General features: G+C 37.5%; 1 protein-coding gene across 3 annotated transcripts in view; it reads right to left on the bottom strand.

Annotated features, from left to right (window-relative positions):
* NBEA (neurobeachin) overlaps window positions 1–27,534 on the bottom strand; it is a 754,735-nt gene that overhangs the window by 156,950 nt on the left and 570,251 nt on the right. The window lies entirely within an intron of this gene.

The following is a 27,534-nucleotide window of genomic DNA, read 5'->3' as shown; positions in this document are numbered from 1 at the left end:
CCATAGATTGATATCTCTATTTTTGTGCCAGTACCATGCTGTTTTGATCACTATAGACTTGTAGTATAACCTGAAGTCTGGAAACGTGATGACTCCAGATTTGTATTTATTTCTTAAAAATTGTATTGGCTATTTGGGTTTTCTGTGGATGTGGAGAGAAGGAAACACTTCTATACTGTTCATGGGATTGCAAATTAAAACAACCTCAATGGAAAGAAGTATGGAGAATTCTTAAAGAACTAAAAGTTGACCTTCCATTTGATCCTGCAATTTCATTACTAGGTATCTACCCAGAAGAACAAAAATCATTTTACCACAAAGACATTTGCACCAGAATGTTTACTGCAGCTCAATTCACAATTGCCAAGTTGTGGAAGTAACTCAAATGCCCATCAACTCATGAATGGATTAACAAACTGTGGCATATGTATACCACGGAGTACTAGTTAGCCATAAGAAAAAGATGGAAAGGTGGGGAGCAGTGGCTCACGCCTGTAATCCTAGCACTCTGGGAAGCTGAGGTGGGTGGATTGCCCTGAGCTTACAGGTTTGAGACCAGCCTGAATCAGAGTGATACTCCATCTCTAAAAATAGCTGGATAGTGTAGTGGTTGCCTGTAGCCCAGCTGCTTAGGAAGCTGAGGCTGAGGCAAGAGAATCACTTGAGCCCAAAAGTTGAAGGTTGCTGTGAGCTATGACACCATGGCACTCTATCTAAGGTGAGCTATAACACCATAGCACTCCATTAAGTGTGACAAAGTGAGACTCTCTCAAAAAAAAAAAAAAAAAAAAAGAAAAGAAAAGAAATGGAGACTTGGAGACTTTACATCTTTTATGTTTAACTAGATGGAGTTGAGACACTTTCTTCTTAGTAAAGTATTTCAAGAATGGAAAAAGAAATATCCAATGTACTCAATATTAATATGAAACCAATATATAAAAAACTACACACCCACGTGAATGGTAAAACACAAATAAAGCCTAGCAAGGGGAAGGGGAGAAGTGGGAGGAGGGCAGGCAATTGGTGGGATCTCACCTAATGTGCACAAGGTGAGGGTATTCAGCACACTCTCTGGTTGAAGGGCCCAACTACAACCTGAACTTTACCTTAGAATCAAAAACAATGTAACCTAAGAATTTGTACTCTCATATTAATTTGAAATAAAAAATATTTTAAATGAATAATATTTCTTACAGTGTAAATGTGCTTTAGAGAATGTCTTCTTAATTTCTGTTTGGTGTCAACTAACATCTAGAAAGAGAACCAAACAAGACAAGTAGAGTTTGATTATAGGTCTTCTTGATGATGACTAAACTCAGTATTTTTTGAAATCTATGTAATTGGCCTGTCCTTTTGTTAACAGTCATCATAATGGTTGTATTCATTTTTGAAGTAAAATTTTTAGATGTATGGAAAACTGAAAATTAGGATAATTCAGCCCTAAAATAATGTAGAGTTTTCCAGGGAAAGAAGAAATAGAGTGGAACCATGGTAGGGTTTTATTTATAAAAAGGTTCTGAGTCTGCCGGTTCCTTGATCTTGGACTTCCCAGGCTCCAGAACTGTTAGCATTAAATTTCTATTGTTTATAAATAACCTACTACAAAACTTGTAAGGTTTTATTTATAAAAATGATTAGAAGTAAATATGGCAAAATTTTATAATACATCAAAGTTGGGTGGTTAAGTGCATGGCGTTGGTTACATTGTCCTTTGATTTTTTTCTATTGAACTATTTCATAAGATAGTTTAAAATACTAACAAAATTTAAAAGTGCCAAATATATGAATATGTATCTCTATCTACCTAGCAAGTATGTTTCAAATATTAAGCATCATAAAATTACTTTTGATAGCCTGGGCAGAATTCCGTATCCTCAACTTTAGCAGTGAAGAAGAAAAGGCTTAGCAATATTAACTTATGTCATCAAGGTCACAAAAAATTTGAATACTGCCAGGGCTGAGATTGGAACTCAAATGCTGTGGTTGAATGTTTATGCCCCTTTCATGTGTTAATACTTAAACACAAGTTAATGGTTTTAAGAGGTGAGACCTTTGAGAAATGACTAATTCCTGAGGGGTCTGACCCTAAGAAAGAGATTAATTATGAAAGAGGCCTGAGGGAGCACCTTTCCCTTTCCACCAAGTGAGGACATAGCAACAAGTGCCAGCCATGAAGCAGAGGCCCTCATCAGAGGCTGAGTCTGCTGGTTCCTTGATCTTGGACTTCCCAGGCTCCAGAACTGTTAGCAATAAATTTCTATTGTTTATAAATAACCTACTCTAAGGTATTTTATTATAGTGACTAAAACAACAAATATCCTGCCACACAGAATGCACTTTTCCCTAAATATGGGCAAATTTTTTCAAATTTATTTTATTAATGCAGTTAAGATTTACCACTGATCTCTATAATCATTTAATATGTATCTTAGCAACAATTTGATGGTTTGATATGCCGAGTACTAAAGCAAAGTAAGCAAATATTTTAAGAAATAACATTTAATAGCTTTTGATAGTGAAAAGGTAACTCATTTCTGGTATGTATTAATTTCCTTTAAATATTTTCTGCAACAGGATGAGGCATTTAGAAAAATTAACAGTAATTAACAAACTCAGAATACTTATAAATAAATGACATCAATTTAGTTCTCTAAAGTAAAAAGAAAAAAAGGTCCACACAAGGGATCAGAATACACTGTGCCTTGCCTTTACCATGTTAACTGCTAACCATTTAGATAAAAACCCTCCTAAATCATTCATTCTGGTATTGTGTTCTCAAAATACTGCGTATGCTGGCCCGGTGCTGTGGCTCACACCTGTAATCCCAGCACTTGGGAGGCTGAGGTGGGTGGATTGCCTGAGCTCACAGGTTCAAGACCAGCCTGAGCCAGACCTAATCTCTAAAAAAAAAAAAAAACAAAAACAAAAAAAACTGTGTATGCTGATTAGGAACATCCAGATAAGTGCCCGCATTCTGACTATTTAATGCTATGTAAACAAATCTTTATTCAGAAGAGAATTATTTTGTAACTTTTATATGATATATAAATCAACAAGTTTAATTATAAAATTTATGTCTACCTATAATAGTTAATGTTACTTTTAATAATATAAAATAAAAATCGAAGTGTATTACAGCATTTCTTTTCCTTAAAAATATTTAGCTTTATTGGGTTTGCTGGTTAAGTACGACAAGCTCCATGTAATAATATACCAATCTGATATTAAGGGATTTTAAAATATCAATATTTAAAGACACAAAATTTGATTCAGAACTTATTGGAAATGGAATAAATAATCTATGGAGGTAATCTGTTGAGGATAGTCCAAAGAAGTGGAATTTATAGAATTTAAACTCTAGTGAAGGTACTTGAGGCAGCAGGACAATGTGAGGAACAGGAGATGGGAAAGAAACGGAGGGACTTGAGGGAGACTTGCTGCCTCCCTTCCTCAGGCAGACCTCCCAGTTCATTGCTGACTTGTTCCCTTGGAACTTATCCAAAGGATTTGACATATTCCTTTGGAACATATTCAAACAGAGAGAATGAATCTTTTTCTTTCCTAAACCTACAGCAGAACCCTTCCCCACAGATTCTGAGGTGCCTGGGCATATGCAGTATAGAAGCCAGACAGAGCAATGCGAGGCTACGCTTCTCTCCTTCCAGGGCCCCAGAGAAAGACCTTATTACCAGAGACATCCAACCAATTAGATTCATCTGGGTCAAGGTCATTCTCTTAGGCATGAACACAGCCACAGATCATTTGAGATGACTATTAAAGCATTACCAGAGAATATGATGAAAATAGAATGCCAGTATAAATTCTTAGTTTTAAATGCTTCCAACTATCAAAAAAGAACAAGAAAATACATGGATTTAGCATTCAGATTATATCTTAAAAAACAGAAAAGCATATAAAGGAAAAAGGTAGAATAAAGGAAATATAACTAAAATAAAATAAAATCACTAGAAAATTAAAAGTGAAAAATTTAAATTTAAAAAGGCAAAAACCAGTTATTTGAAAAGACAAATCCCTAGCAAATATCTCTTAAATAGAGAAAAAAGTATACATCCAAAAAGTAGGGCTATAGTAACTAATAAAGATGGGTTTCTTAAAATTTCTTAAATACCCTAAAAAACTGTATGGCAGTGTATTTCAAAGTAATTTTTCCTTTATAATGTCAAACAACTCAGGGACTGAAGGGATGCCCAGTGACACTGAGTGATTTCTTCCACATTCAAAATTCCCACTTTAATCTGCTGTCTCCCAATCTGAGGGTCCAGCCCATGGTGCTCCTAAGTTACAGATCCACAGTCTAGTCCAAAGTCCACCACATCTCTCCAGCTGAGTGTTTCACAAAAACTCAATGTCATAAATCCCAAATAAAACTTGCATCTTCCTTTAAACTTGTTCTTCTTTCTTAAGAAAAGCAAACCTAAGGGGAAGATTGTCCTGAAGCCCAACAAAAATGGGCATGAGAATGAACTCTGAACTTGGAGTTATGTGAGTGCACACAAAGAACCCGGGTTCTTAAAGCCTTAGGCAGGGTGTCCAGTTTAAAACTGCACACGAACTGTGTGGATGCCCTGTATTTCTTCTAAAAAATGGTAAAAATAATATAGATTTCATACAGATATTGCTGTAATCAAACAAAATAGTGGACAGAAATGTCTTTAGCACAGTGCTTTGTGTATCCTAAGTATTCAAAACAGTAGTCCTTATAATAATTAAGTCCCTATCATTATCTCAGTAAACGGCACCACTATTCAAAAGGAAATGGGAGCTAATCAAGTAAATATACCTGTATTTCACTTTCTATATCCAACTGTTGGCCAAATCCTACTGATTCTGTCTCTGTAATATTTCTCACATCTGTCCTTTTCTCTTCATTGTCACTGATAAAGCAGCCATTAACTCTCAGTGGTTTTCTAACCTCTAGCTACCCCGTAGCTACCCCTACGCCCTTCCCTCCAGACTCTCTCGACTCTACTCAGGCCTCCCAGCCGCTCTGCTGCCAACGTCAGTGCCCACCTCTGGGCCGTCCTCGTGCCACTGCTCCATGCCCCGGAATCTCTGCTGTTCTCAGAAGCCCCGGGCACGCCACCCCTCTGTGCTTCTGCACCCACTGCTCCTCCCTCTGCCTGCAGTGTCATGCTGTCCTCTGACCATGGACCAATTCATCTTTTGAGAATCTTCTTATCACCTTCTAACCTAGGTTTGGCTCCCTTCTTTCTTCCTGAATAATCTGCTGAGGGGAAGAAGCACCAAAGGCTAACGGGAAAGGCATTTTGGGGTGCATGTGCAATCCATACCCCTTTTCTCAGAGAAGTTCCCCATACTTTCTGAGGTGTATCCTACTTCTCCTTCGCCACAGCTGATGACAGAGACCAACCGATCACATTCCCTCCCCTTCAGAGTTGAACTTGGAACTTTGTTTGGTAATGAAGCAACAATGAATTACAGCGAGCTGCAGTGATGGCTTCGGGGTTGTGAGCAGGGAGATTCGGGAAAGTTCATCTGTGAAGAGAAACAACCTTGAAGCAGAAGCAGACACAGGAGACTATCTGGCCTAGAAAGGGAGAAATCTAGACAAATGGTTTCCAATCCTCAGTTCCACTCTCTCCTCAGGTTGCTGGATTCCACGAACTAGTCCTAATTGCTAAAAAGAAATGATCTGTTAAATTAAGCTACCTTGAGTTCTATATCTTGTGACAAAATGATACCTGAAAATTCATACTTCTGATAAGAAAGGAATCAGGACTAGAACTTGTGGGTAGAATTTTGCTGTTTGAATCCTGTGTATTCTGCCTTTTCCTATAGGGTTCTTGAGTAAGGAAATGTACAGCAGGAATAATAACCAGATGCAAAGCTAAGAACTTTAAAAAATAATCAATAGCTGATATTATCCTCTCTCAATTCACGGCTATTCTGGCAAGACTTGAATTGATGAATTAACCTAGATTTGAAGCCAGGCCAAGGCCACCACCTCCCAGCATGAAAAGAGATCTTGGGCTAAGCCTACTTGGATAGCCCTATGTAGAAAAATTTGGCTGGGCTCCCAGAGGGACATGTTCAACTTACAGAATAAAATAAAGTGACAGGTTGGATAGCCTACCTTGAAGGGTACAGTTCTATTCAGGTGTGCTAACATCATGGGAGTAATGAAAAATTAACAGGACACTGGCCCTACCAAGGTAAATTTTTATGTCCCCATGAATATTTCAGACTATGGAAAATCAGAGTAGCAACCTCCTTCCCATGGGAAGAACCACAAAGCCAGAGCGGAAGTTTCTTTTTTATGGACAAAGCAGAGATGTGAAGAAATAAATGAAAGGATCTTTCCTGAACAAAAGTTTCTTCACAAGTAAAAATCTGCCAGGAAAAATAAAGTTGGGTTTATAGTACACCATAAATAAATCATGAGTTGCAAGAATAATCTCTTAAATGGAAGCAGTACAAACACTTAGCATCTTTCAATGAAGTTTGAGGGAATTCAAGGGTTTAAGGGAGAAGAGAGTTGTAAGCAACTAGAAGACTGTCTTCTCTCTCCCTGGGGAATATAAAAGGAAAGGAACTCAGGGTGAAAGTAACCTATAACAGTCCTGGAAGAGGGAGATGGGGGTTCTGTTCCTGATGTTGGCAGGAAAAAACTAAAGAGGTCATTGGTCACTTGGTTGGTATCCCTGGGAGTTTCTTTGGCAGGGTGTCCCAGAGTCCTTGGCATTATGCTCTCATTAGCCTGGACACCTAACTGACCCCTCACTTGCATCACCACTCAACATATCTGCCCTCCCTGCCTCACTCTATTTCTGTGTCCTATAAAAACTCCTGCAATGCTCCAGCCTCGCTCGAACAGGAAAGATGTGCTTTCCTCATCCCACAGGAAAGCTGGATATACATGTTTTCACTAAAGTATTATTATATGTGGTGAGTGTATTGATATTAGGGTAGCAGGCACTGAGGCTTAATTCTACCTAATCAAATCGCCAGGTTAAATCATGTTCTTCAAAGCCAGGCCCAGGAAGATAAATCTTCCATATGTCACTCACATGTGGAGTTGCAGAGGTTGATCTCATGGAGGTAGAGAGCAGAATGATAACTAACCAGAGGTTGGGAAGGGGCAAGGCAGATGTAAAGGGCTTGGTTAAAGGTTGCAAACATGTAGCAGATAGAAGGAGTAAGTTCTAGTGTTCAATAACAGGGCGACTGTCATCAATAATATACTGCATATTTCAAAATAGCTAGAAGAGAACACCTAAAAATGTTGCCAACACGAAGAACTGATAAATGTTTGAAGTGACAGATATTCTAAAAACCCTGATTTGATCATTACTCACTGTATGCATATATTAAACCACAAAAGAATCTCCATAGTTGACCACCTCCTCAAGTTGGCCTTGTTTTCATAGACTGGACATGCACCACCTATACATTATCAGTACAGTAAGGCCTGGTTCCTGATGTTGACCACTGCCATACGTTGACTAATTTGTTACAGTTACCTGGGTGGTCAACTTATGAAGTTCCTGCTATATCATACATCCTATAAATAGTTATACTTATTATGTAACAATAAAAAATTTTTGGTCGAGTGTTATGGTTAATACTTATAATCCCAGAACCTTGGGAGGCCAAGGTGGGAGGATCCCTTGAGGCCAGGAGTTTGAGATCAGACTAAATAACATAGCTAGACCTCATCTCTACACAAAATAGAAAAAATACCTAGGTGTAGTGCTGAACACCTGTAATCTCAGCTACTTGGGAGGCTAAGGCAGGAGGATGGCTGGAACCTCAGAATTTGAGGTTGCTATGAGCTATGTCCTCTCCCACTGTACTCTAGCATGGACAATGATTAAGGGACCTAAATGATCACATGTTGAAAAGTTAACAAATTGAAATATAAAATTAGAATAATCTAAGAAATACTAGCAATTGAATAAAACTAAAATCCTAACATTATCTGAAACTAAGGAGTATCATTCTAGGGGACTTGAATTTTAAAATTTGAGTAATGTGAGACCAAGAGAACATTTCTACTTTTCTCCCAAACACACAATGCATTTAAAAAACAGCTTCCAAGAAGGGAAGACAAAAGAAGTCTTGATGGATAAGGGAAGTTTGGAATATAAAAAGAAAGAAAGAAATTAAAAGAAATGTTAGTATAACGAGCAGTTTGAAAGATTATTTGTAAGGTTAAGTAAGATTGTATTGGTCAATCTGTTCATGTTTGCTTACTTCTTCCCTGCACATCAGGGCATCAAAGTTTGCTAATTCTTCTGCATCTGCCATCTATGCTTGATTTGGACTTGCCGCAGCTTCTGAATTTCTCTCTCCTAGCCATCTGAGTGGCAGCACGTTCAGTGGAAAGTGTCAGCCTCTCTGAGGATCCTACAGCTTCACCCTCTTGCCCCACCCACATGCCCAGTGGGATGCAGGATGCCTTCTCTCTGACGCAAATGACATCAACAGTTGGAGTCACGGAACTCACGCTACCAAGAGCGCTCAACCTGACAGGCCACTTGAGCGCAAAGCAGCAAGTTATCTTCATTCCTTTCATAAAGCACCAGGGGTATGCTCCTTGTAAATTTAGTAAGTGACACTGTTGTACCCATCATGTGGCATAATTACGGCTCATGCTTTCTGCCTTCCCTAAATTGAGGCAAATGGATAAACACTGGAGTCAAAGTCAAGAATTCCCGTTATGTAACATCCCCTTGCTCGGACAGGGACGTGAAGAGTCATGCGGCACAGTGGAAAAGCATGGACACTGGCGCTAAATAAACTTCACTTACACTTCCAGCTCTGTTACTTCACTGCTTTTGTGATTTGGCGAAAGTACTTTTGACTCCGTGTCCACGTTTGTAAAGTGGGGATAAACAACACCTGTATTTTAGGGTTTATGTAAAAATTTAATAAAATTTTGATATATCCAAAAATATAATCAAGTATTCTAGATTTATCTTTTCTATTATCTCCATATGCCATTAATATAACCATAAAGGGCTGTCAGCATGCTTAATAAATTCTGTATACCCAGGATTAACAAAGTGCCTGGTCTACAAAAGGCACAAGGGAAGTGGATGCTCAACAACGGTAACTACCATGATAGTAAATTGCAACGTGTATGTAAGTAACCAAAAGGTTATATAGGAAAGTCAAACCTTTTCACCTGCAGGAAAAATGATTTTAAAAATACTCGATTGAGATTTTAGAGAATTTGATTTAATTCTGTTCTACGAATACTGAGTAGTTTGTTAGGTTGTTCCAAGGAGTATATGTGTAAGATACAATAGTCCCCACCGTCAAGACGGTTACTATCTAAGGAAGTGAGACAACCACCATGAAAATAATGAAAGACCACAAAGTAGAAGGTATAAAAATTAAGTGTTTGGAGATTCAAAGAAGAGACAAATACACCCATTTGATTGGTTTGGGAGAGCATCCTGAATGGGATGGGGGGCTGGTGTGCTCCCAACTAATGGGCACACCTCCTGGGTGGGGACACAACTAAACAGGGACTTCACCTAACAAAAATGCAAACATTATAACCTAATTGTTTGTACCCTCATACTAATCTGAAACAAAAAATAAGATAAAATAAAAGAAGATATCTAACATGGACCTTAAAGAATGGTGGATCTATAAAGATTGAGAAGGGCTGGACTCCAATCAGGAGATATCTTTAACATCAGGTTAAACAATTTCTGAATAATTCAAATTGGCTATAAGGCTTGAGTGAGTAGAATCACAACATCTTTCAAAACTGGGAAGTAAAGAGAATATTAGGAAAATCAAATTTGGTCTGAGGCAAGCGAAGCATACTGAGAGAGCTATTCAGCAGAGCAGGCAGCTCAGAACACAGCTATAGAGAGAAGACAGGATGAGGAGGAGATATTCGGCATAATCTGTACACCGTGAAAGTTTAAAGCAGGGAAAGGGATTAGATGACCATCACAGAGAATGGAGACAATGGAAAGAACACACTTTTGGTGGTGGGGGGAGGTCAATCTACTTTAAGGCCATGGCGGAAGGAAGAATAGATGGGAAGGAGACTCAAAGTCTTAGTGACTTAGCGGAGAAACGTGTTTAGGATTTCAAAAGTTCAATGTCAATGCTATGAAGAAATTAAAGAATATGAGGAGAGAAAAAGGCCACTGAATTTAGAAATCTGGAGATCTAAAATACAGGAGAGACTGTCCTTAACAGTATAGCCAAGAGTAAAGGAACATGTCGTGCTTGAAAGAATGAACTTTGGATCCAAGAAAACGCAGATCTGACCCCTTGACACTTCCTAGTGGTAAGCTTGGACAAATGACTTGCCATCTCTGAATTTGTTACCTCTTTTGTAAAGTGATGATAATGATAACTAACTCATAGCTATTGTAATATTAAATGACATAATATGTATGAAATGCCCAATACAGTATCTGGTATATATTAAATACTTGTCAAATGTTAGTTTCTGCCCCCTTAGTCTCAAGGAAACATAAAGCAGATGATGCTCCTTTAGTGAAAGAAAGATGTAAGGTAATTTAAAAGACGTATAAATAAACAGGTAGTAAAGGAAAATCAAAACTCATAAATTATGAAAAATGGATGTGGAAGGAATAACAAATTTAAAACTCAAATAACACTTAGAAAGTGCATTGGATGAGGTGTATGAAGATGGTTTTATTCTGAGAACTATCATTTATTATAAAATTGGTTAGGTAAACCTGCTTAATTTTCTGAACTGAAATAGGAATTTATAGAACTGAAATAGGAATTCTAATTTTATTCATCAAAAAGTGACCATTAAGGATCAAACATGATAGGAATACAGAAAGACAATGCAAATTATCACACAGTAAAAAGACAGCATTACCAGATGGCATATACGTGTAACATTTAATAATATTACTGCTATGCATGTCTGTATGGACACGTTGAACTACTGGTTGTTACCTGGATATCAACTGTGAATGTTTCACAATTCTTACTGACACCTGAACTGCAACCTTTTGTTACCTTTCCTGAATATACAAACCCGCTATGCAGACAAGGATGAAGTGTAGTGTTCTTGTTCCCAAATTAGTCTTTGAGTCTGAGTATCTCCATTGAGTACATATTTAAGATTGTAATTTGATCATGTGATTTTCCTACTAGCCCAATGCACAGAAATATATATTCTTAAAGTTTCTGCAACATTTAAAGTTAATTCCACATCAGGAGTAAATTATAATCAGAAGGGAATTCATGTCCCAAAAGGTTTCTTAGATTCCAACAAAACACCTGTGTTTTGCAACCAGAAGGACAGTGGTTGCTAAGGACAGTGGTGCAGTCCTTATGCTGCAACCAGAAGGACAGTAGTTGCTATAATTGCATCTTATTGTGTGTGATATAATTGGGCAAACGACAAGTTATAAGAAACGGGTAATAAAGGAAAACATATAAATGAAGACTTTAGTATTCTAAATTTTTAATTACCCCTACCCTTCATTTGGGGAAGGGAAAATACACTTACTATTATCTGCAAAAGGCAGCTACTACCCCGTTTTCCCGAAAATAAGACATCCTCCGAAAATAAGACCTACTTGCAGGAAAGATAAGACGTCCCCTGAAAATAAGACCTAGCGCATCTTTGGGAGCACACCTTAAAAACTGTCTTATTTTTGGGGAAACAGGGTACATGAAAGGGAAATGTGCTTAGAAAATGGAAAGAAAGAGTAAAAACTGATTATAAAATATATTGCTTTTTTGACCTAATGATCTCAGAATAATCAAAATAACAATATAATGGATTTTGAAATGTTTCAATCACTGAATGTGAATCACTAAATTTAAAAGGGCAGTTATTTTGGCAATGCCTAGAAGATGTGTTTTGCAATTTTGGTTTTTAAATGCATAACTAATAGTGAAAGCTGCCATGCACACAAAAGGAATAAACATTCTGCTGGATTTTTGTTGTGATTTTGGAACATGCAAAAGGTTAACAGTCATCATGTGTTTTCTGATAAAAAAAGGAGGTGACTAAAAAGTGCCCTGTCAGTTTTTTACTCTTTGCCAGATGCATTAAAATGCAGCTCTGAGCACCTTTTCCCCCCTAGTCTGGAATTTCAGGAGCAAAGAGTACAAAAGAGCTGATGAGCAATGAATGCTTCACCCTTCCTCAATTAATCTTGTCTCTCTACCTTTGCTTTGGCTCTCCTTCTACATGAAGGTAATAATGACACCCTCATCCATTATCCTTTTATCCCTGTTATTCTCGTGAAATTGCTTAATAATATGTTACAGATTCGTCTTCACTCACATAATTCTTCCTGTCATTTGCAGTATATCATCCTACAAACATACAGCCCACTTTCACTGGCCGTTCTTTGAAGATTATTGTCAGTGACATCTTCAGGATGCGTTTGGAATCTGGAGCATCATTTCTGTTGCAATGGGGAATTACACTGACTTATCTGTCATTGCCAAAAGCACAACAAGCAATTCAGTGTTAATGCAAAGGTAACACAGGTTTTTATCATGCTGCCAGAACAAGAGCTCTTGTAAATTTATGCTAATGTGGCCCTTTTAGAGTTTAATAACCTCTTACCCTACTGGAAAAAAGACCTACACAGTACACAAACATTTACGAATGCACACTTCACTATACTCCAGTGATAAATGATCTTTTGTTTACACTAATGTTAGTTTTTCTTAGAGTATTGCACAGATACAGAAAACAGTAGAAATTTAAAGATTCCATTTCAATCATCAAAGTGCTAAATTATTTGGTGCAAAAATACTTGTAACTCAAAGAATGAATAAAAGTTCCTCTATGATGACTGCTTTAGTAGGCTTTTCCAGCAAGAGTTCAAGACCACTACAAATGAGCAGTTTTTCCTGATTGAGGGTGGCATTCCAGAGGGACCCAGGCAACCCAGTGTGCATGCCAAGTCTGACAACACATGACAAGCTGGTCGGCGTGCAGTCATTTGACTAATTATACCAGATTAGAGCATATTAATGCAAGCTGTTTTCTCCAGAGTTAATGACCTGCTGACTGGGTTCTGTTAGGCCCCACTAGGTCTACAGGCAGCTAAAAAACAAAACCCTGTTTTGTAAGCCCTCGTCATTTCACATCAGTAAATGAGTATATCAAACTAGTGAGCAGCAAAATGTAAGCGACATTTTGTCTGCTATAAACCCACGCGGGCTTCGCTAACTTTCTACCTTAAGGGCTTCTTTATATAAAATTGATGTCAGTTTCTTTCTTTCTCTCTCTTTTTTTTTTTTAAAGAAGCAGCCTAGAAGTAGACTGGGAAAAAAAAAATAAATAATTTTAGTAGTATGTTATTGTTGGATGGGTAAAGGCTGCTGTTTAATAATATAGTTTATATGAAAACACTTTAAAATATATATTAATTTTATTACACATGTATTTCTCCATGACAAGAATATTAAAAATAGTCAGAAATTAATCTTTTCTAATCTCAGACTTTATTTTGGAAGATATTCCTAAAGCACAATGGGATTTTTATGTTTCTTTACAAAGTAACTGGTTTGATTTAAAATTACATAAATTTAGAAACATGTAACATTAATATTTCAAATTATGTGTCCATTTCTTTAAAAATTAGCTCGTACTTAACTAAAAACTGTCTAGAATCAGTTTGGCTTGTCCCCAAATGTGCTGTTATATATATAATTCATATTTATAGCTTGCTTCTGAAAAGATAATAAAGTGACTTACAGGAATGTAAAAAACATACAATTCAAATCAGAAATATGTGAAAAAACAAGGTCAATAGAAAATGAATATAGGTGTGAGGATGATAATAAAAATAAAAAAGCATACCCCAGAGTCACTTAATCTTCTTGTGTGGGGGCCACAAATTTGTGAACTCCCAACAAGCAATGTTGACAAAGAAGTTATCATTTTACCACAAAGTTAACAAGATAAAAACAAACCAGTTCAGGAGTAATTGCACAATTATTCCTAATATTAAAACTAGAACTATATTTATGCCAAGGGTTTTCCAAAAAAGGGCACCGCAGAGTGTAATGAATAATGTCTTCAACAATACTGAACTTCAAGGTTTATAGTACTTCCCAAAGCGCAACTCAGAAGATTCAGTCCTGCAGAGAGGTAATGCAAGAGAGCCCTCGCTTGCCTTTGACAGAAACGGGCTCACCCAGATTTTCTGAAAGGGGCTGACCTATGAGGACCAAGAGGTACGTTCTCTGGGCTGAATCAACAGTCAATACTCTGTGGTTTGGCCTGGCTTCAGAGTATGAGCTGAATGAGTCAGATTCACTCCGTAGAGAACTGGAAATAGGCAACTAAGAAAGAGCTGTGTAATTGGCAGTGGGAGCTGAAGCTGAAATGTTACAATGCAGTGAGCCAAGGCAGGACTCCGGCAGACTGAAATTACAAGGAACTGAGGCTATGAGTAAGGACAGGAAGCTGATCCGCTGAGAGAGAAGAAAGGAAAATCACAGATGTGCAGACCGACAGGTTTATGGCAGAGGGACAGAGAGAGCAGTGGTCCCGAGGGTTGATTTACGTCTTTTATTTTTAAATTTCAGACCAGGTACACCTATAGTAAAGCCTATGTTTCTTGAGGTCACTTGAATAAGGCCTAGTTTGTGTAATCAAGAAATTTAATCAGAACAGGGGTCAACATGGTGGCCCGGATTCATAGTTTGTGCTAATCAGCTTTAATCCAGGAATACAGACTATTTAGGAGGATACAGGAATGAATGGATGCCTCAACTTTCAGGTGATCCTCTATAAATACTGTTTCACTCAGTCAAGATTTTATTTGATACTGGGCGGCAGTGTGCTTAAGATTTTACTCCCTGTCATGTAGCTGTAGTGCAACAAATGTGTTAGAAATTAAAAGCAAAACCACGAGCTTCCACTGACTGTTCAAGAAAGGGGTGGATTTGACAAGCTTTTTTGGAAATTGAGGTTTTTAAAATGCCTTCCTGAATAGAAAATTCTTCCATTTCTGCTATGGGTAACCAGAAGCAGAATTAAGATTTGGCTGGGAAAATAAATCCTCTCTAATGTGTAAGATGATAGGAAATCTATCTCCAAATTTTTGCTCCACAGCTAATAGCCACAAAATTTGTCAAAAAACAAGCACAGTAGAGGCAGTTATAAATATCAAAATGTCTACAATAGGCATCAAAAAACCTTTCAGCAAAGGTATTCATAGATGATACAATTTCAAATTATACTATTTAGTCACCCTTCTAGAGTAATTCCTGACAAACAATACTCTCAGACAACTAATAAGCTGATTACTATTAACAATACCTAATATATAAGTTTGAAAGAGTAAGATATGGGATAACCTAAAGAGTATCTCTTTGTAGCACCTAAACAATTAAAAAATGATGTAACTTCTTTCAAGAAAATACTAAAACAGGCCGTATGATAGATTTTAATGTTGCCTTTCTAATGACAATGTATTTGATTACCATTTGTTGCTAACTGCAGGTATACAGAGATATTCAATTACACTAGAATATTATAAATATATACATTGCAAGAAATGTCTGAAGAGGGTTTGAGGATTTTGGATGGATGGGTAACAAAACCAATTATCATTATGCTAATTGATGCACTATTTTTTCTTCTGTTGTCAAATGTGCTCCTGGCTCATAAAATCTGCAAGTAGGCTCTGTACTTAACATTTAATCGTAGGTTTAAGTCAACTTAAGGTATGTAAGTATCCTGAGGCACAGAGAAAACTATTATATCTTGATAATATTCAATAAATACAATATTTTAAACATCTTACGTGGTTAAAAATTCATTAAATTCCAGTCAATTTAAGCAAAGAATAGCATAGCTACTTGACAGAAATTTGCACAGTGACTTCTATCTGTCATCAATGACAACTGCAGGTTGACTGTATAAATAAATACATCTCAATATTACCAATGACTTTCAGAAATGTATCAAGCTTTTGAGTTATTTACTCATTGCTGTTATTTACGTGGACAACAATTATTTTAAAATAAACACATATTCCTTTCCATAGCAATCTTGAACTGTGCATATATCATCCATCATATTCTATTATTTTCCAACTTTTCACTTATTGCTATGTTATGTGAAAATCCATTAAGAAGTCACTATGGGACTGGATATAAAAATGAAGAGAACTAATTTCCCAGAAAGATGGCATGAAGTGTGGTGGCAAGAGTCCTGGATATTATTAAGGCCCTGAGGGCTAGAATCTCAGCTTCAATTTTCACTTCCTATATGCCTTTTAGGTAAGTTATAATCTTATGGGGCCTTCTCAAGCCTCAGTTTCCTCAACTGTAAGATGAGTGGCTAACACAGGAGTAAGGACTAAATGAGACAGTACACATGGAAGGTTCTAGGGTACTGTTTGGCACCTAGCGGATGCTCAGTGAATGCTTCCTTCTTCTCTCTTTTCTCTTGGTTCATTCTTTTTTTTTTTGTTTGCAAGATAAGTTTCTTTTTCTCAGCTTCAAAGAACAGTCACATGTGACAGTACAAAGTACAAACAGGCCCTCAGAGCTGGGTAACCTCTGCCTGGATGGGTAGGGATAACAGAGCTGAGAAAATAAGTCAGAATACGGAATGGACACTGAAGTATATATGTATATATAAAATTTATATTACAGTCAAGAGTGCTATATAAATTCCTAATCACGTCAAGTGTGACGTTGTATGAAGTTGCACAGTGTACTTCCTTAGTCTGACCTAACTTGTGAATAAAAACATCTCTAGAACACATCACTATCTTTATCTGTACATATGGTGTAGATATGGTGCCGACACACGCAGCCTTAGCCAAGTCCCCGGATTGTTCTTTGAACTCGTCTTTGACCTCGCAATCTTCATCTCTTCTACATAAACATTCTGGAGTCACCTCTGGTACAAACTCACTTCAAATGTTTTCAAAAATATGCTTAGAATAACTAACAAATATTTGAGTGGCTATAAGGGACAGTCTCCAATATAATTCCATATTTAGGTCAAATCTTTTGATATCCAAAAGCGTGAGATAAAACGTAGTTTGAAGTCTTTAGGATGACATTGAATAAATTTGACTGAAGTTCTCTCTTCAGCTTGAAAAATAAAAATACATATAATGTCACGAAGCCCTTGACCATCTGCTGAAAAAACCCTTGCCATAGCGACTGATTTTCTTCTTACTCAATTTAATGAAACTTTTCAGTCTCTATCTGGCTGACCCCTTTGGATTTGGCACTGTTGGCCAGTCATCTTTCTTTTTTTTCTTTCAGTCATCATTTTTGTAACTCTTTTTTTGACCGCCGCTGCTACCAATCTCCTGATTACTTTTTTTCACCAGCTCTCCATCTATTCCTTAAGTGCCCTTTGCAAATACCTCCTTCCTTTTCTGTCTTTAAAAGACTGGCATCCTTGTCAGAGGGAGTCAGGAAGCAAAGGCATCAGTAGGGAACACCACACCCAAATGGCTCATGCTGGTGGCCAAACACAAGAATTTAGAGGTCTCTCTCTAACCTAGTAGATTGGGCTTCCAGTTTTGCCACCATTTGCTTTGAATTGACCATTCAGGCATTTGCCTATGAACTTAAAGAACTCCACCCCCCTCTTCCTTATATATACTGCCCGGCCTGTCTGTCTCTGTTTGCCCGACTCATCACTGCTACTTCACGTGACCCCTGGACAGAGCACTGCTCTCCTGACTCATTATGCCTTCCCAGCCCAGAATCTGTAAGTAGTAACTTCCTTAACCTATGTCCTATTGTGGTGGTGTATTGGATTTGTGCCTTCCATCCGAACAATCGTGAGGTACCCCAGGCTGGGTTTTCCCTAGGATGTCGGGAAGAATTCATAGTTGGGCTCCCAGCTCCACAGTGATGGTCAGGCAGATATAAACTGGACATGGACCTCACAAGAGCCACAAAGCCATGTTCCAGGTTCCCTTGTGAGGACTCACTGGTGGTGGGTCAGAACACTCAGCCTTAGGCTGTCTGCTAGTAAAAGAAATACGCACTGAGAGGCACATGATAAGCACCCACATCCAGCCCCACTTCATCTCCCAGCAGCGGAAGGTTGCTAGCAGCTCCAGTGGTACCACTCCAGCTAGGGGCTCTCAAAACAACCTCCCATCCAGCTCATCCAGTTCCATGTCTTAGTAACCACCATATTCTGATGTCGCACAGATTTAGTGTCTCTGCAGCTCCACTCCCTTGAGTCTAGAGTCGTATACTCAAATGTCCTTTCAGCATTACCAATTAATTATTAAATGCCTCCACAGACCTTTTACTATTTTTTCTTAGAACATAAGAGTATAAGTTTATTTTATATTAGAGAAAGGGAAGAAAGTGGCGGAAAGAGATGCAGAGAGCAGAGAGCAGGGAGTGAGAGGGGGAAAGTTGGGAGTGGGGAGAGAGAAAAGCAGCCAGAAAGTGGCCTGTCATCCCAAAGGAAGGAAGAAGGGAAGAAAGCTCTTTGCACTGTTTCTAAAAGTAAGGCTCTTGCATCCCCTAGATGCAGCCCAACTTCAGCTTCCTCCAAGGCTCACTCTCAGAGAATATCATCAACCACTGGCCATAAACCTGGGAGTCATCCTCTCTCTCACTTCCCACATCCAATCAGTTCCCATGTTCTATCCACTTCACTCCCGAAATCTACAAAATCCATCCATCAAAAGGTCTTTGAGCATGACTGTGATCCAATTTGTTCTCTGCACTAAAGTCAGAGTGATCATTAATTGGAAAAGTAAATGTGTTTGAAATCCTTTAACAGCTTCCCCTTTCCAGTGCTTGGCAGTAAAATGTTAGCTCATCAAACATGCTTTATAATCTCCCTCAAAACTGGGCACTTCCCTTTCCAGTGTGAATCTGGTCCACATCCTACCCCTTTCACCCTCCCAGTATACTGGACATCCTTCAAATTCTCGAATGTATCACCTTCTTTCTCACATCTAGGCCTTCATGGGTAGTTGTCCAAGAATGGGCTTTAAAGTTAGGTCTGGATTCCACTGATCAGCTCTGTGAGCTTGAGCAAATTATTACCTATTACTTAAACCTTCCAAAGGTCTGATGAGGTCCTAATGAATAAAGGTGTCAATGGTCTTGGTTCTGAATGCAGAAACTAGAAATACAAAAAGTGAAGTGGCTTTGTATGTAAGTTAGGCTATCTCCAAAACCTGGGTTGTCTAAACTGTAGTATCATGATATCATAGATCTCTATGAAGAGAATTTCAAATTACTCTTCTAAATTAATATATTTTATTTCTCAACCACTTATAAATCTAACCAAAATCTTTCTAAGCATTTAAATGACTGCCATAAAATAATAAATCAGATACAAATTTAAAAGATGAAATTAGAAATACATAATAGAATTTCATGAATTAATATGAATCTGGTGTAAATGATCACAGGAATTTGATTTCTTAAACTTATTGGTTTTTAAATTTGAATTAAATTTAATTCAAAGAAATTAGGCATCTAAATAAAACATATTCTTATTTGGAATCATGCTTACCATAACCATATAAATCCAAACGTTTAGGTAAAAACTGGCATTCTAAGTTTAGCTGGCAATAGATATATAGAGTTTAGATTAAAGATGTACCTTTAAATTTATGTTGTCTGTGATTACAGTGGAAACTAGTAAACATTTACATGTAAAAGACAATCACTGGGCCAGTCAAGATGGCTCACGCCTGTAATCCCAGCACTCTGGGAAGGTAAGGCTGGTGAATAGCTTGAGCTCATGAGTTTGAGACCAGCCCAAGCAAAAGCAAGACCCTGTTTCTACTAAAAATATAAAAACTGAGGCAAGAGGATTGCTTAAGCCCAAAAGTTGGAAGTTGCTATGAGCTATGACACCACGGCTCTCTACCAGGGCAACAGCTTGAGACTCTGCTTCAAAAAAAAGAAAGAAAAAAAAAAAAGGGGGTGGAACCTGTGGCTCAAAGGAGTAGGGCACCAGCCCCATATGCTGGAGGTGGCAGGTTCAAACCCAGCCCCAGCCAAAAACTGCAAACAAACAAACAAACAAAAAAAGGGAAAATAACACCAAACCTCATGTTTTTTAGTTTCCGGAACAACAGAGGGGATCTTTGAGGATTTAGAGACTCTATCCGTAGGCCAAAATCCCATGTGCCCTCATGGATAACCAAGGTGTGTGCTGATAAATCAGTTGGGGGTGGGGTTGGGATGGTAAGGATGATTGGTAGGGTTTTCCAGTTGCCCTTGTATCAATCCTTCTTTCATGTCAGAATTGAGGCTGCCAAGGCAACGTCACCAGATGTGCATGTGGGGCTCTCACAAGCCCCCAGAAGAGCCGGCTCCAGCACACTGTTGGCTATTCATCTAGCACCGGAAGATTCTAATCTGCTTCCACAGGTTAAGTGGATAAATTACAGAATAAACTTCGTGGAAGAAAGAAATGAAAAACAGCCAGAGAAAAATGTAACCAAGAAAAGAAAAAAATGTAACCAAGTGCACTTGCTTATTTCCTGTCCATGAACCTAGCCTAAAACTAAGCCTGCAACTTTCCTTTGAAATTGTTATTATTTACATCTCTTTCCAGACGCCTTTTCCTACATGTTCTCTTACTTAATATATTACTAGTACGAAGTTTCATTATGTTCGTAAGTGGTGTATCTAAAACACATGTGAAATGTTTTCCGTTTCTTGCAAAGAAAATAAATAAGAATTTTTTTTTTTTTTTAATGGCAAGATGTCTTCAACAGGTCAACCCAGAATCACTTGCTCAGGAAACCATCCCTGAACTTGCTGAGCAGATCACATTCCCCAGTAAGAGCATGTTTGCAGTTTTAAGTTCACAGTGATTTGTGGCTTACTTGATTTCCGCCTGTCTTCCTGTTCCACTACAGCTCCCGAGGGCAGGGCAGTATTGTTTGAGCTCTCTACTGGTTCACTAGCTCAATATCTAGCACTAACAGGTGCTTCAAAAACATTTTTACAAGGAATGAATGCATTTTTCACTGTGAAAAGATGTTCCCATGTGTATATTCTCTGTCACACACACCCCCACGCTCTTGAAAAACATGAACAATAAAATTCAGAGAAGAAATCTGAAATTTAAAAGACATAATTGGGGTTTTTCTCTCCTAGAAATATTGGAGGATTTCTAGCTGCACAAGAACTTGGGGAAATGGAACCTGGAATGTATAGGTCCAGTATTAAATGATTTGTGGAAAGCAAGAATTACATTTACTGAATATTAATTTTTTAAAAGACAGATGAGTCTTCAAATGCAGCAAAACACATGAAAAGGGCAAAGGGGGTTATGAGTGCTAGAAGCTCTTGTGTTTGAAGCCACAGTGATCTAAATAGAAACAAAGATGTAACCGAGTGCAGATAACCAAGCCTGATTACCACGTACCAGGCTGACTTTCTTACGGGCTCTAAATTCTTAACAAATCAGAGACTGAAAATACAGCTTTGAAAAATATCAATATTAAGGAGACATTTGCATTTTTAAAATTATATTCTTGAAGATTAACAGTTATATAACAGTGATAATAATTTTTAAAACCGGAAATCCGTCTTATTTGGAAGCAACAAAAATGGCTCATAGAGATTCCACTAAACATTCAGCTGGTATTTTCCACACATTGCTCTGATGAAAAGGGTAAGCAGTAAAAATGTGCTTCTGAGAGTTTTAAACCATATTGTACAGAAGTCACATCAAATTAATACTGAGGACCATTTAGAGCTTTTATTCTGAAAAGCTTTTGAAAGGGGATTAAACTATGAAAACTCTCATGATACTTTAGTATCTACTAATGGGTTGAGGAGGTAAGAAAGGAACAATGAAAGTGTTATTTTTAGATAAATCTTTACTTTGTATGTAGCAGCAAAAAGCTTTGCTCAAGGGGGCCCAGCAATAGTTTCATGCCATATCCCGTGCATGGAATCACTGATTAGCAGAATTTTGTCATCTTTTTTTTCTTTTTTAAATAGGTCATTTTCTTTTAACAGTGGCATGATATAGTTAAAGCACATTAACAAACATAAATTTAACTTGAGAGTCTGGACAAGATGAAACAAAATGTTATTCTAAGTAATGTATTTCTAAAAATACTATCATGGACTCTTTATTTTCTAGGTAACTGGTCTTTGCAAGACCTCTAAATAAACTTTTTTCCCTAAAAACATTAGTTTTTCCTGCCCATGATAGTATTTTGCAGCATAAACAATTAATTAAAAAAAAAAAAAGGCAGGAAGAGCAGGAGGAGTGAGAGGATGAATCTAGACACTTGTCATTTCATCAAAAATAATGAATGCTCCAGAGGGTTCAACTTCATGTCTCCCCAGGCGTATGTCCAATCACGATGGGCTACCAGAAGAGAAAAGAGGAGGCAAACAACCACTTTTCCTTATCAGCCCCAGCCAGCACCTGTAACCTCCCAACAACTACATACCAGCTGATCTGACAAGGCAACAACCCCCAAAGACAACTGGAAATGTTGTTGCTAGCCTGCTGAGCCTCCGCCAGGGAAGGGGCACACCACATGGTGGATGACAGCTTCGTGTCTGTCCCATCCCGCAGCCTTCCCCTTCTTCCCTGACACACAGTCACGCACTCACGTAACAGTCTATGGCTAATGATGCAAACACAAAGTGTAAAGTCTCCTTAATATGACCCTTGTTAAACTCCTAATTGGATTGAAGCAGGCTCCGAGTGGAAAGCGACCCTGGATTATTCAGGAAACCTCTTACAAAATGAAGCCCAAATTACAAAAGGCAGCTTGGGCTGCGGGACATCACAAAGAATAGGCAATGAATTGCAGCTGTCACTTAAGTTAAAAATCTAATCAATTGCCTTTTTTAAGCAGGTAACTTTTAGAACAGTTTCTTCATTGTGATACTCTTCAGAGTACGCTTGACCCAAATTTAATAAGCTGCTATTAAAGCAGAAGAGCAGCTGTAGAGCAAACACTGCAGCATGAGACTGTGCATTCAGAGTCTTAATGATTCTAAAATGACTACAACCACTGCTTCATTCACCAGGAACAAAGCTCAGGCTCTCTGCCCAACAATGTCTTCACACAAACTGTCTGAGCAGACAGCGTTCATTTGTCCTTCATGAACTGCAAAGGTCAGCCGCATTGCTCGGGATATCGCAACAGTTTAATTGTGTTTCTTCTGCAGGAAGTCTGAGGGGAGAAACTTAGGAGTCCTTGTATATGAGAACTAGCTTTTCTGCAAGGAAATATACAGCTTAAGTACAGAGACAAGGGGTGCGTGATATGCAGACAGGTGTAAAACATGAAGTAATTATAGAAGCTCAAATTAGTTCTTAGGCCTGAGGCAAAAAAGAGAACAGTGCCTTGACAAAAGGGAATAGCAAAGAAGGGCAGCAAACAAAAAATGGCTTGAATGTGTAAATTAGCAAGAAAAATGAGACAGAAAAGCAGCTTTACTCTACTATTATTTCCCACATGAGAACAGAGCAGCTGAGCATGATCCAGAGGGCTCTGGAGGAGAGAGGCAGGCATCAGCTCGGGGAGCCGCAGTGGCAGCCCCCACTTCCCAGTCAGTCACTCATCACGTGCTGAAGTGCTCTTGAGAAGTGCCTCTCATACTTGACCTATCATATTACTTCTTCTGTAAACACATAATCCCTGCTTGTTAGGTGGTGTCAACACTAGCATTCATTCACCATGGCAGTCTTTTTGTGAATAGACACTTTAGAAGTGCTGCCAAAACCAAAGAATTGACACCATAATAAAACAATCTGAATTTCAACCAGGTAAACAGATCTTACGCTTTCTGTAAAAAGCAACGTAAAGAGCATCACATCAATTTTCTCTCATTTGGAAAAAGAAAACCCAAACTGCTTGATATGGCAAACTGTTTTCTTCTATAAGTAAGTGATAATGATTAACTTGGGTTACAGGTCCAAGGCCACAAATAATATCCATTCTTCAATTGTGTGGTGACACACACTCTACTAAGTACTCTTTAAACACCACCACCACACAAAGTTCAGCTAAAGGGTCATGAACAACTAATCAATAATACAAGGAAAGCCCATGCGGCTTGACCCAGGCATGGCCTACCCTAAGATATTAGTGGAAAAAAATTTACAGAGCATTTTTTACACTGTATTTCCACTGGTGAACGACAGAGATCATTGAATTAAACTACAACTGTGAACTAAGCATTTAATGTAAGTGACTGAAAAATGTTGATTTAAAAAGGTTTTTTTAATATACATTTACTTATGAAGATTCAGACTGAAGCTAAGATATTTTCATTAGTTAAATAGTTAAGGAGAAAGTACAATTTATTAAAGAGATTGGGGCATATTTTTTTTTTTGAGCATCTTTTCTTCAAATTATCCTGATGAGGATTTTTATAAAATGTTAAGTGTAATCCTCACTTCCCTAGTGCTTTAAAAAAAGTGCTTCTTCATCTAATATTGCTATATCCATCTCTAAAATAAATAAATAACGATGTCTTCATGTGGTATGGTAGCGATGTGTCCCTGTGACTTACTCCATCCATTAGGCATCAATACCAGAGCACTCCTGCCTCTGGCCGCCTTGCTAAAGGTGCTAGATAGGAACCCACTTGCCTGTGGAGGAAGAATAGAACAGTAATTACCAGTGACGTGCCACATCCCATGGAAAATATGTTGGTAATTCTTACACATAAAAGAAAAAGCCAAGATTAGCAATGGAACATTTCAACCCAGGGAAGACTTTCTTTAGAAGACAGACGTTACAGGTAAAGTATTTAACTCACACATAAATAGTAAACCATCCTTATAAGCAAGTAATTCTTTGTGCCCAGCAAAACATCTACTAAGCATCTCAAATATATATCCTTTATGAAATTTTGTTTATATGACCTTTAAAGAACAGAGATTTTGTATAAAGCAAAATATGCTAAGATCTCCATTGTTATAATCATTAAATAGCTTTGCATACTAGCAAATGTGTTTGGGAAAAAGTGCAAAAAAAAAAACAAACAAACAAAAGAACCCCAATACATTCAAGGCAAAAATTCAAGGTAAAAAATAATATCAAGTTGTACAAAGAAAGTTTAGTAAGCAGTAAACATAAATATTCATTTCTAGTGGATGTGATTACAAATAGACCTCTCTGAAAATATTTGGTAGATAATTAATGGAAAAACATATAAATATTTAGCTATATATATTAGAAAAGATAATAGATTTTAGATTTCTCATTTTGCCTATCATTAAAAGAGATAATATACCATAACTTCCTCATTTCTATTACTTCAGAGTGCTATCTAAATTGATGAATCACGGTTATAAAACAGAGAAATCAAGTTGCTGCACCCAGAGTTATGCAGATTTTCCTGATGTGCAAATTAACATCTTATAGGTAAACCAGACAAGCTAAATGCTAGTACTCTGAGGATATCAATTAATGCAACATGAAATTAATTCAAACACTGAAAAAACATTCTGCTATGGAAATGTTTTAGAGTCTTTTAAATTGATATTTAAAATTATAGCATTTTTCTATAATCATCAACTGCCTGTTTACAAAGGTGTGTGCATATGCCTCCAGTCTGCCTACCTGAAATGTTAATGGTTAATTATAAAAATATGAATTATATATAGGGAATGACATTATCACGACAGCTAATACTTCTTCATGTTATAAGAATGATTATTATTTTAGTAGAATGTTAAAATAAAACAACATTCTGTATGTGCACATATTTTTATATTGCTACATGACAAAATCTAGAATGAATATATGATCTATAATATGAAAAGTGAATTGTCTGGAAGGGCATGGCAAAGTCTTAACCGTCCTATATAGAGAAATGCTGCAAGACTGTTTCTATGTTCTGCATTTGAAATTTTTCTAAAAAGGTATTTCAAAAATGAACATTTAAACAGCAAAGGAAATTTTAAAGAGAAAACTAGTTTGTGCCTGTCTTTATATTGGCTCATCAACATTGGGGGATCCTTGGGCTGGTGTATGCAACTTTGTATTCCCAGCAGCCATTATGTATGGGTTTTAGATGCTCTCATGAAGAGCACGTGATTTAGACACTAGAGCAACAGAATCTTACAGTGAAGTAAAGAATTTTGGATTACCCAAGGAAAGAAGGCAGAAGAAGGACTTTGAGCTGACTGGGAGGAGAGAAAGACAGAAATATTTGTAGCTAACTTGAGTACAGATGACATTCTCATGACCATCCCCCTTGCTTTGAAGTCCCCTAATTTATGTCTCAATTGCAAAACCCTTGGAGATGACTGTTTCAACAAGGGAAACTTTTGTCATCTTTGCTTTCGATCCCAAGAATGCTACCTGTCCTTAGAAGAATGAATGATCTCTGCTGTAATCTCATTCAGAGGTTCATCATTACTTTGGCAGTATGACTGTGATGACTAAAAAGGAAATCTGTCCTTATTTCTACCACCAGCTTCCCCCAAACCCAACCAGAGTCTTCATAATGTGCAGAGACTCCTCACTTACATGTGTTGCAGTGGACACTCCTTATAGATAAAAAAAAAACTAGACTGGGAAACTTCATTTTTGGAAAGTGTCATTGAAGTGAATTATTACTAGTCCTGATGATTGTTGTCCCTGTTGCTGTTGAGCTAATTCCCAGGAGCTGGAATGACTGAGACATTGCACACGGTAGCCCAGGGTGGTGGAATTAAAAGGGCTCCCTCATAGCGCTTTTGTAAGTAGGAGGGGCATATATTTATAATTTTTACTTATCACAGAGTAAATTTAAAACTGAATCATGAACAAATGATCTTTTTCAACAATTCAGAGGACACAGAAATTGTAAAATATAGCATTTTTACTTAAGTGCCTTTTTTTCTTTCTAATCCTACTCCCTAATCTATTTTTCGTATTAAACAAACTGACCCATAAGTAGTTCTGGGGGGAGTTGACGTATTAGCTACACGTTCTGTATATGAACGCGCTTATATACACTGAATGTATCCAACTACTTTGCAGTTTTATTTTTTATTTTATTTTATTTTTTTGGCTGGGGCCAGGTTTGAACCTGCCACCTCCGGTGTATGGGGCCAGCGCCCTACTCCTTTGACCCACAGGTGCCACCCCCATCCAACTACTTTGTTGAAATAATTGCTGTGGATTGGAACTGCTGGGGCAAAGTATATACAAAATTTCTAAATTTTGAGTAAACTTGCCATAACTGTAGTAAATTTTCCCAGTGTTTGTTTCTTACTTCCTAAAACTCTGCAAATGTTAACATCAGTATTTTTAATCGCTTTTTCACCTGTTAATGTTAAGCTAGATCATCTTCATATAGCCTTATTAGTCATTTGTGTTATTTTCCTTTCTCTGCTCCTTTTATTTTCATTTCCCTTATATTAGTCTCTTCGTTACTGACTTCTAAGAGCTCATTTATGATTAAGCATGTTAACACTATATAAAGCATTACAAATGAAATATCTTTTTCTTGTTTATTTTACTGTGATGTTTTATTTCTTGAATGTACACAAGTTATGTATTAAAATCATGTTCTGTTTTTCTAAACAATAAAAGTATCAATTAGTTTCCTGGAAAAACATTATGA

The sequence above is a fragment of the Nycticebus coucang genome, chromosome 15 (genome assembly GCF_027406575.1).
Source record: "Nycticebus coucang isolate mNycCou1 chromosome 15, mNycCou1.pri, whole genome shotgun sequence".
NCBI classification, from domain to species: domain Eukaryota; kingdom Metazoa; phylum Chordata; class Mammalia; order Primates; family Lorisidae; genus Nycticebus; species Nycticebus coucang.
This window is presented reverse-complemented; position numbering and strand designations above follow the sequence as displayed.